The 6,219-nt window shown below is 39.7% G+C and overlaps 1 protein-coding gene across 1 annotated transcript in view; it reads left to right on the forward strand.

The window, feature by feature from the left end:
- LOC147702018 (bMERB domain-containing protein 1-like) overlaps positions 1 to 5,070 on the forward strand; it is a 249,753-nt gene extending 244,683 nt beyond the window's left edge. Inside the window, exon 7 of the mRNA XM_086928738.1 lies at positions 4,855 to 5,070. The gene's annotated coding sequence lies outside the window, so the exon portion shown is untranslated. The remainder of the gene's footprint in view (positions 1 to 4,854) is intronic.
- The last annotated feature ends 1,149 nt before the right edge of the window (positions 5,071 to 6,219 follow it).

Genomic DNA, 6,219 nt, shown 5'->3' on the forward strand with positions numbered 1-6,219 from the left:
CCCTACTGTTGCACTCTCTGGAGTTGGAATAGTCATTTTTAATCCTACACTATCCAAAACTTTCCCTACTGTTGCACTCTCTGGAGTTGGAATAGTAATTGTTACCCTGACGCTATACAACACGTTCCCTACTGTTGCACTTTCTGGAGTGGGAATAGTAATTTTTACCCCTACGCTATCCAAAACTTTCCCTACTGTTGCACTCTCTGGAGTAGGAATAGTAATAGTTACCCCTACGCTATCCAACACTTTCCCTACTGTTGCACTCTCTGGAGTTGGAATAGTAATTTTTAACCCTACGCTATCCAACACTTTCCCTACTGTTGCACTCTCTGGAGTGGGAATAGTAATTGTTACTGCTACGCTATCCAACACTTTCCCTACTGTCGCACTCTCTGGAGTGGGAATAGTAATTTTTACTCATACGCTATCTAAAATGTATTTAGCTTTTTATTAGTATTATTTTGTTATTAATTGTTATTTATGTGAATATTTTATGTAAATAAATGTATTAGTAATTTATTACATTTTTATTTGTTTTTAAGTTATGACAATAATTAATTTAGAGTTATTATTAATGAAAATTATATTATGTATTATATATTTATTAATATTAATTTGCATTACATTATGTATTAATTTTAAATATTATAGTGAATTTTTAAATATGTTTATTACATTTATAAGTATTATTTTGTTAATATTACATTTTTATTATATTAAAAAAAAACGATATTTTACAAAAAACGATATTGTTGGCATTCTATATTTCATTTTCGATATATTTGTACTTACCTTGTTAGGGATAGGATTCCTATATTTTTGACTTCGATATTTTTGTTCCGATATTTTTGTATATCGATATTTTTGTTTTCGATATTTTGTCAGACATTCGTGTAGACAAGGCATAGTGAATGATTTTTTTTTTTTATTCTGTTTTTTTGTAGAATATTCTAGTGTCCATCTTGGTTACTCATATGCGGTCCCTTTGTGAATGTTGTATAGACCTGCCCCCGATACATGTAACCGTAGAATGAACTGATTACTTACACATGCAAGTTGGCTAATATCCAAGGAACTGAAATTTTGCTTGTCCCCCATAGGTTTCTGGATACATACGTGTGTTCTTCCCATGTATGTTTTATCCGTAAGACAGCCTCACTTGTCATTTTATTATTGTGCGATTTTCATTTAAGTGCAAGAATGATAAAGATTTATGAATTGTGACACCCAAATGATTGTTATCATGCCATGTTATAATTCCTGGCTTTTTAATACTCTATTTATTTGATTAATTGGTTCCTTGTTTCTTTTTATGACTTTTTATGTCGTTTTTAATGGGGTGATTTATTACTTATGTAAGCTAGAAGACATTTTAGGAAATGGGATTCCCATAAAAATGTTGCATCTGCCACTTTTTAATTGCCTTTTCACCCACTTGTGGCTTTTATTGTATGATTCATCTACAAGATGGTTGCACTAGTCACTTTGCAACTGTTTGGGTTTTTCTGCTCGCAAGCATGGCCATGCCTCTTTAATTATGGTTTCACGAATATGGTTTTTCCATTGTATGATTCATGCATTAGATTGTTGCACTAGTCACTTTACAACTATTTTGCCTTCCAAACGTGTAAGTCTGATGATATTTGAACTGTGATTTACTATATGGTTATTGTCATATTTTAATAGCTGTCTGTTTCTAGCTGTTTTAGTTGATGTGTTGTGATTTATACCTATTAGTGTATTGTACATTTCATAGTTGTATATGACTGAAATAAAGTAAAGTAAAGTAACTATAAAACTGATTAGTTTACAAAGATCACATGTTTCGAGTACAATCCAGGTATGGCTAATAAAGATAGTGCAATTACATTTTGGGAAAAGACGGTGGTAAGGACACAGACTTTGTGCTGTGTATTTTGAAACTTTAAAACTGCTCTTTTCCTCTACCCATGACTGTTTAAAATAACTCCTGGTGTCTGTGAAATGTATACTTTTAAAACATCTGTTTTATTCTACCTGTGACTGTTTACATTTCTCTCCTAATTTTACCCTATACTGTGTTAAGCCCTCTAGAAGGCAATTCATCCTCCCCCAGCCGTGGCCCCTGGAGGGAGTTCTGGTGGGACAGGCAGGCGGGGCGGGGGAGGGACAGGGAGGGGGGTGATAAACACTGGAATATGAATGATTGCAGGTAAGTCAACACTTAAATTAATAAAACGAATTTCGTAGCGCGCCCTGCATCGCAATGCGGTGCAGGGCGCGCTACAAAATTCGTTTTATTAATTTAATTGTTTACTTACCTGCAACCATCCATATTCCGGTGTTTATCACCCCCCACCCTGCCCCTCCCTAGCCCCGCCTGTTTGCCCCACCGGAACTCCCTCCACGGGCCGCGGCTGTGCTCCCCACCCTCATTTTACAAACTAAACAGGCACAATACACCCCAGAACCTAACCAGAGTGTGTTTAAGAGACTGCTTAATCTGCTTTGTGTGTTAAATTGTGTTTGAAAAGTGTATGCAGCACACGTTTATGGCTAGAGAAAGTGATTTGTGTGTGTGTGAAAAGCAGTATTTTTAGTCGCTTTAGATTTGGGACTTACCTGAAGGGTTGAACAGTAGCTATAGAGTGTGGGTTGAACCTTTCTGTATCCAAGGAGATTTTGACTTCAGTAGCATCTCCTGCCCCCATCTGCAAACTTACGGTCACATGCCCCTTTTATAAGTTTCTTACTTGTTGTTGTATCTGTGTTCTGACTGGCTCCTAGGGTTAGAGTTTCTACTGGTGCTAGGGCTTAGAGTTTGAGTTCTAATTGGCTGATAGGGCTATGGTTTTTATTGGTTCCTATGGCTAGGGTTTCTATCAGACTTAGGGCTTAGGATTTGGCTTTTGGTTGGTTTCTAGAGCAAGGGTTGTGATTGGTTGGAAGGGCCAGGTCTCCTTTTGGCCCTAGGGCTAAGGGCTATGGTACTGATTTGTTAGGGTTAGGGCTAGGATTCTCACTGGACACAGGTCACCTGACCTAGCGCTATTTAACCTTAGGGCTCACTGCATCTCAGCACGGGCAAAGAGGGCAAGGGCAGTTGCCTGCACGGGCCAGGTCAGGCCTAGGGCCAGTAATGTTGCCCTTGTTACCATTTACCATCAACCACTTTAATCCATCCACGCCACAAACATAATAACACACACTCAGCAAATGAAAACTAATCATGTACAACAAAGAAACCCTATCCACACTTCAGTGTTTCAACAACCATTACAGCATTGTGCAAAACACATCTATACACCCTTCTACCCCAACTGCAACAAAATGGTACATACACTCTCACAGTAAGCACCACTCTGTCCCATAACAATATCAATCCACACATCATCAACACAACACAAACCCACATTATACTTAACCTTAATCCCTACAAACACACACATCCTGTTCATACAAAACACCAGCCCTACCACCTACTTACTGCTCACAGACCCCGTTCCGTCACCACTAAACCTATACTCAACCCTCTCTCATATCAATCACCACCAAAACCCTCCTCTTCTTTCTACCAAAAACACACAACCCAACAATACTTACACTCCACTCTACCACATATATTACCTCTTCCTGCTACCAAATCCAACATAAACACTGATAACCACTATCCATCCCCTCTCACACACCACACATACACTCCTCCAATGCACATCACCACCCCTTTACCATTCACTTCCACTCACCAACATTATTTACATTCACAGAAATTCACTACATCAATATCTCATCTCACCACTCCACAAAAATAAAACACATCAAACACACAGCACATCAAACGCTCACACACAAACACACAACTTTATGTTGTATTCTCTCACAAAATAGAAATAAACACGCCTCCACCCTCATGACTACACAAATAATGCAGATCCTAAACCATCTTCACTCCCACATGTTCTATCTTCAACAACACCTACCACAAACATCTCAACACAAAAAAACTCATTCACCTGACTCCATCTATTGCATGATTTAAAGCCTTAAGACATGACCCACATGCTCCACCACTACCCCTAACTCACATAAAGACATAAACAAAATAAACAACATACCACTCTTCACAACTTTGCACCGCCATGTCTATTACACAAAAGGCTACTCTGCAAAAGAAATACAGCTCACCTACTCACTCTCAACTACTATCTCCCCCACCTACACAGGCAGACCCAACAACATGCCTTCTAAACCTGCCGGATGAGGAGTGCGATATAGACAAACAACATTATGGCTATCTTCATACAGTTTATGCCAGCACTAATAATACACCTGCTACAAGTTCAAAGAGTACTACTCACTCCTCTAGCAAACAAAGTCACAGCAACACTAGTGCACAATCTCTACACTGCCTACTAATAAATGCTTGATCCCTCTCTAAAACAAGTAAGATTGTACATGTGAAAGATCAAGGGGTATCAGCCCAACAAAGTTCATGCAAGGTCAGCCAAACAACATGTCAAAGATAATAAGGCATGAAACAGATCAAGGGAGGTCAACTCTGATAAAAATCAAGGGTGGTCTGGTCTGACTAAAGTCTAGGGAAATCTACTCTGGAAGATCAAGGGTGGTCAGTTCTGGCTCAGGTCAAGAGAAGTCAGGTCTGATGAAGTCAAGCGTGATTAGTTCTGATGTAGGTCAGGAGTGTTCAAATCTAATATAAGCAAAGGGAGATTAGCTCTTTCTTTTACCTGCTTCTGTTCATGTCAAATGTGCTTCACTAATCACATTCCCCCCCCCCTCTCTCTCTTTCTCACGTTCTGTTTTTCTCTATCTCCTTTTCTTGGTCTCTCTCAATCTCTGTCTTTTCCATAGCACTCTTTCGGTGGACACAGTCTTTGCTTATGAGAGCTCTCCATCATTCCCATGCTCAACCAAGCACAAAATCAGAAAAGCCACAAACATTCCTGAGGCGTCCGACAGATGCGGAGACATCCCTTTCTACTGGTGCCACAGCCTAGGAATATCTATTCTGAGCGCTTGATGGAACACCCAAGCATACATCTCTCGGTTAAAACCAGCACAACCACAAATAAAAGGACCACTTCAAGGTGATTGGAAGTTTGACATTGGTGCACTTCACAATTTCTGAATCTGCTGTTGGTTCTGTAGCAATGACTGTGAAGACAAAGTCTTTAGCACATACCATTGTGATCAAGGTTTCAGGTTCTGGTAGACCCTGTGTTTAATTGCAGCATATCATGACTGGAATGGATCCAAGTTGAGTCATATTCAACTAAAGAGAACATCTGCTTTACCATCAAATGCTGCACAGACCGCAAACCTTACCTCTGTTTCTCCATGACATAAATTGATTCGTACTTTGGTGAAAGGTCTAGCACTGCCCTCTTCCAGATCCGGACATGATCCATAGAAGCGGGACTCTTGGTGGAATCCTGGAGTATGGTAGATTTCAGAAGAGACATGCCACCCATCAAGAAGAGCTGCTGTACAAAACCTGTGTCAGTATTCCGCAGGCTGCAGAATAACTTGTCTACACTCCCCACATTAATTTTCTATTCTTGTCCATGTAGTTCCATACACACCGGGTATATAGCTATAGATAGGACACAGAACTGTTTGTCACCTCTGATGATACAGATGTCTTAGGAAATTAGATGTGAACATCCCACCCATTATTAATCGTGGCATGCTTAATCATTGGTGTCCACCCCACACTTAGGCAGGTTGATACCACCTGGAGTGGACTCAATGATGATTGGGAGCTCTAGGATGTTTTCCAACTGGATAAAGACAGGGATTCAGATCAGTTAACAATGTCTAAGGATTTACCCAAAAAGGTATCTCTTTTTATTCGGAGGGTACCTTAACATAATTAAAATGCCTAGTTTTGAATGCTTATTGAAAATGATGCTTCCATCTTCCATAATTTGTTGTACAATTGTTTTGGCATTGAAATTACCCATAAGGGTCAACAGCCTTCGTCAGGACTATAGGATCCCTAACAGGTGGGCATTCACTAACATGCCACACATATCTGGAGGTAACAAATTCTCCTACCTGGCCCTTTGACTGGTTTATTCCCACCCTATTTAGGGTGTAATAATCAGAGGCAGACCATCGCTGGGGCAAATTAGGACATTTTCCAGGTGAAAGGCCAGTAGAATGGAGGAAGAGCCTGTCATATATCTGGCAACATCATCTTCTCTCTGCCTCTGC

The sequence above is a fragment of the Lissotriton vulgaris genome, chromosome 7, assembly GCF_964263255.1.
Source record: "Lissotriton vulgaris chromosome 7, aLisVul1.2, whole genome shotgun sequence".
Taxonomy (NCBI): Eukaryota; Metazoa; Chordata; class Amphibia; order Caudata; family Salamandridae; genus Lissotriton; species Lissotriton vulgaris.